Below are 14,889 nucleotides of genomic sequence, written 5' to 3' on the forward strand. Positions count from 1 at the left end.
TTGAGATGGGTTCTTACAATAGTTTAGACCAGATACATTCGCGAAAGTGGTCGCTTATTACAAGTGTTGTATGTTGTTTCGGACCAAAAATCGATGCCCGCGGTCGCGTTACACAGGTGGTCGTTTAATACAGGTAACTTATACGAAGACTCTATGGATAAACTATTCCGTGCCAGAAATTTTTGCCCGTTTTGGCAGGTGCCTGTCGAATGCAGGTGGTCGCCTAAGCAGTTTTCACTGTATATCAAAATTGACAGTTTTGCATTTTTTGTCAGATGTACTGTAAAAAAATTTATAGAGTATATATATATATATACACACTCTATAAATTTTTTTACAGTATATATGACAAAAAATGCAAAACTGTCAATTTTGATATTAAATACAAGAACCCAAACAAGATGATAACTTAATTTCTTAGTTCTAGCCATATTCTTTTGTATCTGATTATTATTTAGCCTTAATATAGTCTAATAAAAAATCTGGTGATCATTTGGTGTCAAATTTGATTTTGTCTAATTAAACTTAATCTGTTTGAAATTTTTAATACAAAACTGGTTAAAAATTATGAATACAGTAAATCCCAATTAATCTGCTGGATTATTTGTCACACTATTTAAGATCTAAATTAATAACAATTAAATTATAAAATATTTCTATTAACATAATCTAAAGTTGATAAAATTAAATCTGAAGATTTTTTACTATTAGTTAGATCAGCATAGCATTGGTCTCTATAATCACAGTTTCAGTTATTCAAAGTTCACAAGCAGCATATAGGCACCAATTGTAAACTTGTCAAAACTCACTTTAATTGCAAGATTCATGAGCTTTTGCATGCAGAGCATAGTTTCATTTAGTTTTACTTGATTTTTTAATCAAATAGTGGTTTTTTTCATTCAACCAAAATTTAAAATATTTTTTTCAAATAAGTTTTTTAAATAACTTTTAAACCTAGAAAAAGACATGAATTACTAATTATAAAGAAGAAAGCAAAAATTCTCAATATGGTCAAAATAGAAAAAAACCATTTGTGGAGAATTTGTATGGAAAAAAACAAATCTTTGATATATAAAGTAATGAATAACAAAAATATAATTCATGCCAGTTTTTCTGTTGCACCCCAATCCAGAAAAGTTTCTGGAATAGTATGTGATAAGGTGTTATCCAAAATGGAAAAAGCATTAAATATGGATGATGATATATGAATAGAAAAAGAGTGCTTATTGATGACAACATTTTATGGCAAAAGGAAATGAGCCTATAGAGATTTCAAGGTTGCATGTCATGTGATAAAAGGCATGTTTGCTCTGCCCCTTAGCCATTTTTGTGGTCTTGCTTCTGCTTGCTTAGCTTGCTTGTGGTCTGTTATTTGACAGGTTGGCAATACTTTTTTCAATTTAAACTGCAGTATTTTTATATTATAGACAAAATTTTAAAAAAAATCCTTTTCTTGTAGGCTATTCTAGCAGTCTGACAGGACAAGATGTAGTTTTATATGAAGAAAAAATTTCATTATGTCAAGGTGCCAATCCATACAAAGTCAGTTTGTTAGACTTCGTTGTAGATTAAGAGTTGTGGTCTAAAGTAGAATTTGGTGACATTATAAACTATTTGGTTTTGTGAACAAATTACTACACTCTTTTACAAATGAAAGCTTACAAATCTTTAGAGGCCCATAACTATCTTACAAGTGTCTGGGTTTCTTCTGATATACAAGTGAAAGAAATAAATAGCAACCAAGTAATATTGCTTGGAAAGGTGTTTTCTTTTGTTTATTTACTCTTTTTTTTACATATTTCTTAATTAACAATTAACTAACAATGTCTGAAAGTAAAAAAGTCTTATTAAAAACAGCTGTAGCAATTTTTTTAATTCAAATTGTTCAGTATCTTTATTTTCTAGTTGAAATTAGCATGTAATACTTGCTTTTAGTTTTAACATGTAATGTTTATTATAACTTTGTACTAGGTAAAGCCTGAAATTACATTAGATGTTCATTTATAAATACACTATACCTAATTAAATTAATACAAGCAGATTAGTAAACTCTGGTTTATAAATATAACACAGTGTTTATTAATGTATTTTTATTAATGTAAATATTATTAATGTTAAAATTAAATGTTAATGTAAACATTACTAATGCTACCACATCAGTAAAATTTGACACACAATTTTCTTAAATTCTTGAGATTTGTTTTTTCACATAATGTCTATTTTTTCAGGTTAGTCATTCTCAATGCCTAAGAATTTCACCTTTAAAAGTGTGGATTCTTGGCAAATCTTCAGAAGAAATTATAATAGCTCATTGCAATTGCGTGGCAGGTTGCTCTTCAGCATGTTCACATGTTGGTGCTGTACTGTTTGCTTTACAAGCAGGTGTTAGAGCCGCCGCAAACTAGTGCTTTGTGAGAGCAAAACGCTAGCAAACATGCACTAGCACAACAGATGACGTTGAAGGCTTCGCCCCTTTCTTCTTGTCCGCGCTGTTTTTCCTTCGCTAGCGCAGCGATACGAGAGTACGCTTGCTGTTCACAGAATTCAACAACTAGAGCATTTACACTAGCAAGAAAGAGCGGGGAAGACGGATGACTACATAAACATGTCACATATCGAAAAAGAAATAATAGAATTTTATCAATGTATGTAAATTACATGATTAATACATTCAGTATTGAAAAGAAAATAGTATAACCGTTGTATGTAAATAGTAATATACGGTATAAATAGTTTTCAGCTAGTTAAGCCTATTAGGCTTAACTAGTAAACATGTTTTTTCCATGTTGTTTCAAAGTTCGGAACGAAAATTGACTGATTACAAATATAGGTTATAATAAAATCTTGTTCTATAGCCAATCTACATGTGTGAAATCCATGTCATGTGGACTACGTTACGCAAGCAAAAGTTGTGTAGTTTGCGGCTGCTTTGTGCCCGCGCCACTTACCTAGCAAAAATGGCTCATAGCATCATGGGAAAAAAGGCAGGGCTTAGGAGCGCGAGCGAGCATATACTAGCTCCCGCATCCTGTAGTTTGCGGTGGCTCTTAGAATCCATGAGTCAAAAACATCAACTGGCAGAGCAAATGAGTGGTTGCCACCATATTCAAAAGTTCTTGCTCCTTGTCCATTAAAGAAAATCAACTTTAGTTCATGTCTCAAATTATCACCACATGACTAGTTTAGATGTTAACCAATGTTTATTCAAAAAGAGAAACATAAAAGTAACACCTATAACTGACAGTGAACTGGATTCATTTTTGTCAGATGTAGCAAAATCTAATCTGCAAGCTTGTATTTTGGCTGTTACACCAAGATTTTCAGATTGTTTTATTCCAAGTAAAGACATAACTTTTCCTTTGATGTTTGGAAATCTTTTCAATCCATCTCTTCTTGATCTGGAGTGGCCTGAGCTGAAAGAATACTGTTGCAAACTATTTCAAGTATTGCAACTTAGAGAGGACCAGGTAAAAAACATAAGTGCCATCACAACAAAGCAGTACAAACAGAAACTTTGGTATCAGTATCAAGCTGGATGTGTAACTGCATCTAATATGAAAGCAGCTTGTCACACAAATTTAATTAATCCAGCAAAATCACTGATTAAAAATATTTGTTACCCATCTGAACATCAATTCAAAAGTCCCTCAGTAAGATGGGGATGTGATCATGAAAACCACGCATGATTGAAATATCAGGAAAAATCAAGCTAAACTACATCATAATTTCACTATTAAAGTTACAGGATTTCATGTGTAATCAAATTCATCCATTCATTGCTGCCTCATCTGATGGTCTTGTAGACTGCAACTGTTGAAGTGGTTGAAGTGAAATGTCCTTGGTGTTAGCGGCAACAAAAAATTAATGAAAATACATCTAATTATTTAGTTAAGCAGAATGGTAATTACACAGTTAACAAAAGCAGTAATTATTACTACCAAATCCAAACACAAATATTTGTATGTAATGTTGAATATTGTGACTGTAGTTTGAGAAAAATGTTTGTATATTGAGAGAATTTATAGACTTCACATTGTGGAACAGTATCATTGAAAAAGCAAGTAATTTTTTCAATTCTGTATGCTACCAAAACTGACAGAATGTTGGTATTCAAAACAATAAATTGAAATTGTAAATAAACATTTATTAAACATTACATAGTGTAAACTTGATTTTATTCAAATGGCACAACACTATTACATAAATTTACTAACGCATAACTTACATGTACAATTTTTTCTATTGATGTTACATTGTCATGTCCCTTTAGTGTCATATGCTCAATTGGAAATATTGACTCTAGGGTTTTAAAATTACTTTTAACGCGACTGATTATGTACTCAACATGGATCCTCAAACGAGCCAACTTTCTGCTTTCTGCTACTTCCAAAGTAGAAAGTTGTTGTTTACCTCTGATAAATGCAGGAACTGCTAGCTATGCTCCAGTAATTCCAACACTATCTGCAATGTTGAAACCTCTGTCTGCCAGCACAAAATCCCCAGGCAGTAAATATTTAAGCAATCCTGAATGCTCTGTTAAGTGCTTGTCACTAACACTTCCTCCCCAAGATTCTGATATAAATGACACAGAACCTTGAGGAGTAACACCTATTAAAAACTTTATTATGGTGCTTATATTGGAACCATGTCAAATAGCAAGCATCTAATGATGAAGGCTGCTCAACAAAAGGCTCAAAACAGTCTATTATTACTGCAATCTGATTGCCAATGGTTTTTTAAAATTCTTTGGGCATAGTTTTTGTAGCACATCTCTCTCAGGCCAAACAATCAATCTACCTAACCTGATATATAAAATGTATAGTCACTTATCAAAGATTTGGCATATTATTGTCTTTAAAATATTAAATCTGTAAGCCAAATCTTTCAAACTTAAATTTAAGTAAAGTCTCATCAAACACACTATCAGCTCTTGAAATGGGGTCAATTTTCTGGAATTTGGATGATAAACTTGTATGCAACAATGGTTCAGCACCAATGAAAGCAATTTAAAATTACTGAGTCCAGTATAAAAAAAAAAAAAAAACTTTGTCGTCGTGACTTTCAAAAAACTCTTCATTAAGAACATATGTTTTTTTTTTAATAATGAAACTTCAGTTTTTAAGTTTGCACACTCATGTTGCAAGCTTTCTATATCTGTAGCTTTAAATTCAGTCTGGCAAGTGATAGTTTCAACCGAAAATGTAGTTTGTACCCTTGCATTAGAAAATAATTTTAAAGGCTTTGCTTCTTCCACTTCTGGAATTGTTGAGATTGCTACATCTTTAACAATAGAAGGTTGGATGCAAGCTTCAATTGTGAAAGTTTCAGCTTCTAAGGCAATTTGTTGTCTCTTGTATTATGTGCTCTTTCATAACAGTCATGATATACAGTTGGGTTGTGGCCACTCACACCCCATGTTTAATGTTGGCACCCAGTCTGGTGATGATTCATCATATAATGATAAAGGTTTCCTTTCGGGTAAAAAACTTTTTGAATAATATATTATTAATATATATAAAATTATTAATATTAAACAATTAATATTAAAAATAACTTATCATCGTGGTATGCTATATATAAATAATAAATAAGAATTTGTCAGGAACAACCTGATTATTTGTTACTACTATAAAAAAAATCATTGTAAAAAGTAGCCTCTTAAAGAAATGTTAATGTTGCTCACCAAAATAACCTAACTTAGCTATTTGTAAGTGAACAATGGAAATTATTGGCTTATATCTTAAAAAATACACACACTTTTATTAATGTAAATTAGATTGGAAGGAGAATTGGTTCAAAATGCACTTCTAATTCTTCATATGTTAAGCGATTATCTTTGCTTAACACTTCAATATTAACTCTAATGCAGGGGTGTCCAACCCGCGGCCCGCGGGCCGCATGCAGCCCAAGGCAAGTTCCAATGCGGCCCAATAAACGTGTAAACAAAACCGACAAAATGTTTTAATTTTTTTATTATTTATCTATTTCAACGGCATAAACTCAAAAAAGAAGTTTCACAAAGCCGTAAACTTTTATTCGTATTTTATTCTTGAGTGGAAAGGAAATATTTTCAAATACTTGGAAATGTGTGAATGAGGAAGGATTACTAAATAAAGCTGGAGTTGTGACTCAAAGGATTATAGACCCAAATTTGGGAAAAGGAGGGAAAGATGAGAAAAAACAAAAGATGTAGTAGTGAGAAAGGTTAAATAGATCTTCTGTTGACCCTTAATTTTCCAACCTTTCTCACTTTTTTATCTTTTGTCCTTTCTCTCCTTTCCCTGCACTTGGGTCTATAATCCTTTGATTCACAACTCCAGTATTATTTACTATTTTTTCCAACGTTGCAAGATTTGGCTACATTGCGCCAAATGTGGCTACTTTTTTTGTTCGATGCAAAAAATATCATTTGGCGCTTTGGCTACTTTTTGGGCTACCTATTATTTATATTAGTTGAATAAAAATGCACTTTAAAATGGTGTTTCGTTGCTTTTTATTAATTAGAGACCCAAATATAACAAATGTCTGTGTCTTTCAAATAAATTTCCGTTTGTCTCTTTTATAATAAATGAATTTATCTATTTCTAAGTAAAAATTGAAAGTGTCTGTAGAAGTAATTTTTAAAATATCCTTTTTCTTGATAAAGTTTTAATACTTATTATTATAATCTAGACATGTTAATCCTTAAATATACTTGTATATTGGACCACAAGTATATATGTACTGTACTTGTGGCCAGTGGCGTAGCGTGGGTGTCAGCCCCCCGGGGAAAAGGAAAATTTCGCCGTCCCCTTATTTAGGTATCTCAATTTAAAAGACTAAAATTCAGTTTCGTCACAGAATAAGTAATGAAAAATTCCGTGCTAGTGCTGCCACCTTTTTAAAATCGCCGACCTGGACGGCAGGTGAGGTTTGTTCGAACAGAAGTTCCTGACGTATGAGTATATCATTTTGCAATGCGAAGAATAATTTGCAGTGCATGCCGGTTCTAAATCAGTTACAGTTAGCGACTAGGGAGACTTGGATAGGAGTAATGCAAGTGACCTAGCCCTATTGGATATTAGAGGTGTATATGATTACAAGTGAATCGCACAATCAAAGAAAAAAAAAACAAAAAACAAAAATAAAAAAAGATCAACAGGTTGCGCACGATATCCCCAGACGGCGAGTCGATTCGCGGACTATCCGGATGGATGGTAACACTTTTGCCATGCTCATTTCAATCAGTCCGAGTCGTAGGTGGATGAAAATATGAAATAAAATGGTTCAAATTCTTACAAGATATTATTATTATTTATTGTGAAATTTTGCCGCCCTTGCCGCCCCCTACGCTACGCTACTGCTGGTGGCCCAAAACTCCTTGACTTCTTCCAATGCGGCCCAGAAAAACAAAAAGGTTGGACACCCCTGATCTAATGTATATTTATTAGAAGCAGTTACTAAGAAAACAAATTAAAATGTGAAAAATAAAGGGTTAGAAAACAATTATCTATTCAAACTAAAATCTGCAGTTGTTAAAATGATTTAACTTTATTTTGTTGGTATTAACAAAAGGATTTATGCAACTGGATTTTACACACTTTATGATACTCATGCAAAAGTTTATATAATCATTTATTGATAACTAGCAATCTGATTTATTGCTTATCTGAAAGAAAATGTTTCTGACAAACTCTTGTATTGATATCTGTATTGAAATCATTCCAGTTAATTCTCAAGAGTCATGCAGATTGCCTTCATCATAAAATCTCCTCAGTTTGGGGTCTTTGATGACAATGCCAGAAATTTTAAAAAATGATGTTCCTTTGTTCTTGAGTGAACTAGCATTACAACCAATTATACAACAATTCACCATAGTGATATTCACGACAAATAAACAACATAAGAACTCCAGGTAAAGCACGCATAAACAAATCACAAAGATGGTGCCGAACAATTGCATATGCTCATGACGTCACTCGTTATGTCAACTCAAAACTTCTCTATACAAGGACATTGGTCACAGCAAGCAAGGGATGATTACATGAATTCAAAAATAGGTTTAATCTAAAAAATATAAAAATTACTAGAAAAGTTTTATCTGCTGATAGTGTTGTTGTCATATTTCCAGCAGTTAAAAAAATCATTCAGAAGAAAAGGAATCATTCTAAGTAAGTTTTTAAAGGTGATGAAATAGGATATATTAGAAAAAAGATATACAAAAATGTGCAAAACAGGAAATCTGAGATTATATAGATATATGAAAGAATGCAAAATACATATGTAACAATGCCTATGTTTTTCCCCCTCTTGATCTATCATGTTATATGCATGCATGAGTATGGGTTTCATACACAACTTGCTACTAAACATGGTTTCAGCTATCCACAATAGGCTTGGAAATATATCATTTGTGGATATGTTACCGCTAAATCTCAGAAACTCGTTAATCTGCAGATTAACTAGCGTGATCCGTTAAAGTTGCTAAAATTGTTCTATTTCTCAAATTACCTAGGTAATGTACAGATTATCTAGGTAATCTGCAAATTACCTACTAGGCACTCGGTAAAGTGAAAATAAGATCTTTGCTGAAACAACAGCAATGTTTCTGTACGCTTAAAAGTTAAATTAACATAATGTTCTTTATTTTATTTTTGATATCTAAAGAATCAAGTTAATACAATCAAACAATCGACAAATTAGTTGATAGAATCAATCATCAACCAATTAAAAAACATACAAAAAATCAAACGATTTAAAATATTAATACAATTAGGGAAATTATTATATAGATAACCACCTATGGAATTTCGGGACTTTGAGTATCTATCTGAACTGAGGGGACCGAGACGACTTCAACGATACCCTACTTTTGGACCGGAGACGAAAAATAATAAAGTTATCATACTTTTTCTGGTGATCGCATGATATAATTGTGCAGTTAATGTTACCTATGGTGAGTAAAATGGCGGCTCGTCTCTGATTCCAGCAAACAGAAGAAAGGAAACAGTGGGGACGCACGTTCTAACCTAACCTAACCTATTCTAATAAATTACCATAATTATTACCAACCAAATTATTAGAATAGGTTAGGTTAGGTTTGAACGTGCGTCCCCACTGTTTCCTTTCTTCTCTTTGCTGGAATCAGAGACGAGCTGCCATTTTACTCACCATAGGTAACATTATCCAATTGTGCTTACTTATTAGTGCAGTCTAAAGATTGGTGACACTTTGAATTTCATAGCAATTGGTTTTTGCGACAAGCACACCTATTTGTGGTACATTTATTTGTGGCAAAGATCTTATTTTCACTTTACCGAGTGCCTAGTAGGTAATGTACGGATTACCTAGATACTCTGCACATTATCTAGGTAATTTGAGAAATGGAACAATTTTCACAACTTTAACGGATCACGCTAGTTAATCTGCAGATTAGCTAGGTAATCTGCAGATTAACGAGTTTCGAGCTTTAGCGGTAACAGATACAGTGATGCACTGTATTTACTTTGCATGAAAAGTCTTTCTGCAATAGTGAATTGTTAAAAATGATATAGAAATGCTCAATAATATCAATCTTCACCTACATATATATTCTTATAAAATTATAACCGAACCATTCTACATTAAAAATTTTAGTTAAAACTACTTTAAACTTACCAAACTTCAGGTAACAAATTCAAATACAAGACAGAATCTAAAGCAGTAAAAGTGGATACTCCATATAGTTAAATAAATACTTTATTTAATAATGATAAAACAATTTTTCACTTGGCACTATTAAAAATTTTTACACATTTTAATTCAAAAAATTTTATTTGTTAATTAATTAATGTATTTAGTTTGCATATAGTCAATTAAATATAGTTAAATTTTGTTTACTTGAAAAGTAATTTTGAATGCACTATTATTGATTGACTATTTTTATCCATCATTATGAAATCGGTTAATTGTACAATTGAACTAACTTTCACTTTTTATACTAATATTGATCAACTGCAGATTTTTCTGCCTTGGTTATTAATATAACAAGTAAAAATTACTCATCAATGATATTACTGTACTATAAATTTCAGTATTATACAATAAATAAAAATTTACTACAATAATTAATATAGAAATTAGCTTTCAGAGTCATACAAAATAAGATCATATCAACCATCCCCTAGTGAGAATTACAAACAATGCTACGTGACAATTCACTCTAACTGACAAGACAAGCATAGCATTAAATTAGTAATAACAATTTCATTCTTTTTTTTTTTTTTTTTGAAAATTTAAGACTATACAAACGAGTCCTTTTTTTCCTATACACATCCTTTTTAATTCCAATCCAGGAACCACAAACAGCAGGTGACGTGAAGTAAAACATCCAAAACAGACAAATACTATTAAAAATACTTACAATTAAAAATGATCTCAACATCAACCCTTTTTTGTAAGCTACAATGTCTAAACAAACATTAAAAACCAAATTCTTCATGACAGTATTCCTGTTATATAATCACATATAAGCTGAGTGTGCTCTGGTGGATTTTCGACATAAGAAAAAAAGAACTTGTTTGTATAGTCTTAAATTTTCAAATTAACTATAACTCCTGGGCTAATATGTACAATTTCAGAGTTCTCGTCATTATGTAAGGATTTTACAATGAAATATCTGTTGATTGATAGAATTTAATTAAACTGAAAAGTTTTTAAATTATTAAAAGTACTGTTTACATTTCTTTATCAAAACCTATCTATAAAAACAACCGTACAGTGATATCTCAGTTTTTGTTGAAAACAATCGGCAAAATCTGAAACCAACAAAAACTGAGGCAATTATTTCCACACGAATCAACTTAAATCCAATTACCATATTTACTCAAATAAAAAAAGAGGTTTTTATTCATTTATCACAGCTTCAAATTTCTAGGTCGTCCTATATGTGCGAGTGAAAGATTCTTTGCGTTTTTGCAAATAATTTTTGTGAATTGTGTATTTGCATTTTTTTTATAGATGCATTTAAAAACATAAGTATTTTATCTGGGTCGTTTGGCTTGTTCTTGTATATTGTCAGGAGTATAGATGAATAGCAATAGGAAAAGCAAAGCTTTTGAATTGAATTCCAGATTGAAATTCCAAAATCACATGGGAGACCAATATAAGTTTTAATCCATTCCCACATGAAAACAGATGATTATTTGTAAATAAGAATTCAGAGAAACTCATAAGTGTAATCAAAGGAGAGTAGATTCGACTGTTAAGAATTGGCCAAAAAAGATTCCCGATTGTCCAGCTTTACATGAACAAATTATGTTGTTGTTTTAAAAGATTTTTCCTTAAAGTTTAAAATGCCAGAAATTTTTGTGGGACAATGTGTGCATTTACATTTATTTGATATTTTACTTGTGATTAAATGAAATAAAATTAGAATTGTATTAATAAATCAATTTTCTTTATTTTAATCTTTAAAGCCACACCTCGTCCTGTATGTAAGATCAGGGCCGGATCATCGCATAGACAAATGAGACAAATGTCTAGGGCCCGGTTTTTAGAAGGGCCCGGTCAAACTGTCTATTTTGAAAAGATTTGTAAATAAGATAGATTACTCTTCTGTTGGACAACTGTATAATACTGGTAAAATATTATATTATTTAAATATTAACCAAAAAGGTTAAATTAAACAAGTAAAACGGCAAAACCGTATTTGGGACACGACTATGTCTCGGAGACACTACTAAGCGGAATCACTTTGACGCTCAAAGCGGATCTCTTTCTCATTCTCCAATCTTCTTTGGTATCGCTGCTTTTGGGCGCGATCGTTCAAACTTCGCCAGCCACGACCACGAGGTCGTCCACCATGCATTTTCGATGAAATTAACCTATCCAATTTCGAAATTTCTCTCCGTTGCGTGTCGGCCCGGGTTGAATTTTTGTCGATGCCTAACGAAAATTTCTCGTCTTTGAAAAAAATAATCGTGGCTATTGTATCGTCCGAAATTTTTTTTTTTATTTTGCACAAACAATATACAGTTTAACCTGATTATAACGTCAAATTTTTACTGGTCCCACGATTTTACTATACTAGACAATGTTAAAAAACCTACTTGTAACGACATAAAACCCTGTTTTAATGTCATATTTGAAGCACTCCCAAATTTACAAAATTAGATTACAAATTTTATTTAAGAAAGAAAATACTACGTGTTCAGTCCTAGGGTCAGAGTCCATTTCCTTGAACGACTGTGGGTGGTACTCTCACCACCTGACTTCGGTTTGCCTGTTTGTAGAGAGAGTCGCCATTTTGTATTTTACTTTCACTCGGTTCTCGGTCCCGAGTACCTACAAGTCAGGTTTTTTTATGCGCGCATGATTTGGGCACTTAATACTCTGTGCCAAATTGCAACTCCTGACATGTACTCCTTCATACCTCTAAGCTGGTAACACAGCAAGCAGTACGATTTTATAAACAAGACATAGTCTTGTTGACAATTATTTTTTTAAGGTAATATTGTTATTTTACAACAACTTTTGTTAGACATTTAATAAAACAAATTTCAATATTTTAAATTTATAAACAAACTGTTCAAACACAACAATAAATTTTAGTTTTTCTAGAAAGAGAAACTAAAATTTATTGTTGTGTATTAAATATTTTTTATTAATAAAAATTTAAGATTTGTTTTAGTTTTTCACATTATTTAGTTTTGTTTTATTTATTGTTTTATATTTTTTGTGTGCTCTATTTCTAGTGTGAGAAAGGGGGGCCCGTAAGAAGAAAATGTCTAGGGCCCCAAAGTGGGTTAATCCAGCCCTGTGTGAGATCGTCTTATATGCAAGTAAATACAGTAATTCGTTATAGATACTCCAAAATACATACCAAAAACACATTTTAGAGAGAATAAATATTGTGTTTAATACTAAAAACAATAAGAAACTAATATAAAATGAATATAAAAGACTAATGTAAAGAATAAATGAATATTTAACATGGCATTCAAAGTGCTGCTGGCTCTGGAAACTTTCTTTGGTCCCATGATGGAGCTAAAAGGAAAGGAAAGCAATAGAATTGTTTGGCTAGACCAGTGTTTCTCTACCTCTAATGAATTGTTGCCCCCTTCAATAAGACCATTACGTAGTATCACCCCCTTCACTACAAAATTCAGATGCCGAGGGACAAAGCTAACACCAAATTCGTACTGCATCGAATAGACTAGTGACTAGTATAATGTTATTTGTTTAATTATTGTACAATATAACGAATAAAATATCTAAGTATTCTTAATATAATGTTTTACTATATCACCCAGAAAATTGTTTTTTGCCCCCAAATATAAATTGTTACTAATCGCCCCCTCAACATGGAAAAACACCCACATGGGGACGATATCGCCCCCGTTGAGAAACACTGGGCTAGACACATGGGGTAATGCTCACACAATGAGAAACAACACACCAAGCAAAAAAATGCACGGGTTGTCCTCCATTTTTGCAAAATTAGCAGCAAGGTCACGTGGGCATGCATTGAAATCAGCGGCAACCGACGAAAATAGAGAGAAATTTTTTGCAGAAAAAATCGACGAAAACCAAAACCAACGATAACAAAGATATTACTGTATTATCATCATTACGTGTATTAAATTGGATGAAATTTTGTAAGATCTTATCATCCAAAAGTTGATAAAAATATATTTTAAAATACATATAAATGTGTATTTTTAAAGTATTTTTTTTTTTAATCTTTATGTAAAAACTGCAAGTAAATAAACTTCTATTTACTTGTAGTTTTTTACTTTGAAGTTTATTTACCTACTAACAACTATACTAAATGTAATTATTTCTGTCATGATACAAAGTTAATTCTTAAAATAAGCTGAATTTTATCATCCTTTACTTAATAAAAGCAGAATAATTCTAATTAAAAGATAAAGGCACAATTTTTGCAACAAATTACAAAGTGATGATAAAATGCCTAAATAATTAAACCAAACTTATAACCTCACGTTGTAATTTGTATCCATACCAAATACATTAAATATTTCATTTTATAATCATTTTTACTGGTAAATGACGTACGCTGTCCATTCAAATAGTTTTAACTTAACAAAAGAGCACGGCTTCTCTCGCAAAATCAATGAATACTTTAAATTATCGATGTGCTTCCGATGAAATTAATATTATAATTTCACCATAATCATATTTTCGATATGTATTTAGTATTTTACATAAAACACTTACGCAAAATATCAATTTGTTGGAATTTATCCGTATAATAAACTTAGCCAAACGATCTACGCTTTCTTCGATTTTCAAAACAACGTTGCCAACTTTCGTCGATCATAAAATTTGAAATATGATATTTTTTTTTCTCGGAAATTTAATTATTATTTAATATAAAGTATAGATATATGATTAATAATTTATCTTAAAATTCTCTACGTGAAATAAATTTTATATAACATTAATATTTGACGGCCGGATGGCCGGACGATCAAGGTGGCAGCTTACCGTTATGAGGAACCCGGGATCGAATCCCCGGGAATTTTTCGGGGTGGTCCATCACCCGTCCCTCACCACCCGGCCGTCCCATTGTGGGCCTGGCCGAACTCATAATGGGCTTGCTGAAAGAGGCCCTCTAGTACCCACAGAGTGAAAAGACTTTTAAAAAATAACATTAACAATGGAACTAAATACAGTCGATCCCCCTATAAGACGGTAGATACGTTCCGTTCTTTATGAATCAATTTTGTAGGAATCACAGCCCGACACGTGTGAAGTTTACGGACTACGGCTGTTTGAAAGATTTTCTTCCATAAAATTAATCGATTCTAGAATAATCCGACTCAACATTTCCAAAATACGTATATATTTTTTTGGAAATAATCCGTATAAACTACGCTATAAACAAAAAATTGTAGGATTACTTAC

General features: G+C 31.9%; 1 protein-coding gene and 1 pseudogene across 3 annotated transcripts in view; both read right to left on the bottom strand.

Annotated features, from left to right (window-relative positions):
* Positions 1 to 14,276, bottom strand: part of LOC111625504 (zinc finger protein 346-like) — a 52,776-nt gene extending 38,500 nt beyond the window's left edge. For 2 of the 3 annotated variants that reach the window (XR_002756741.1, XM_023368655.1), the window contains exon 1: positions 14,200 to 14,276. The gene's annotated coding sequence lies outside the window, so the exon portion shown is untranslated. The remainder of the gene's footprint in view (positions 1 to 14,199) is intronic. The other variant, XM_023368656.1, reaches the window with a different exon arrangement.
* Positions 4,175 to 14,889, bottom strand: part of LOC111625526 — a 20,112-nt pseudogene continuing 9,397 nt past the window's right edge.

This window comes from Centruroides sculpturatus, unplaced genomic scaffold (assembly GCF_000671375.1).
Source record: "Centruroides sculpturatus isolate CEXI.00-Female unplaced genomic scaffold, Cexi_2.0 scaffold105, whole genome shotgun sequence".
In the NCBI taxonomy this organism is placed as follows: domain Eukaryota; kingdom Metazoa; phylum Arthropoda; class Arachnida; order Scorpiones; family Buthidae; genus Centruroides; species Centruroides sculpturatus.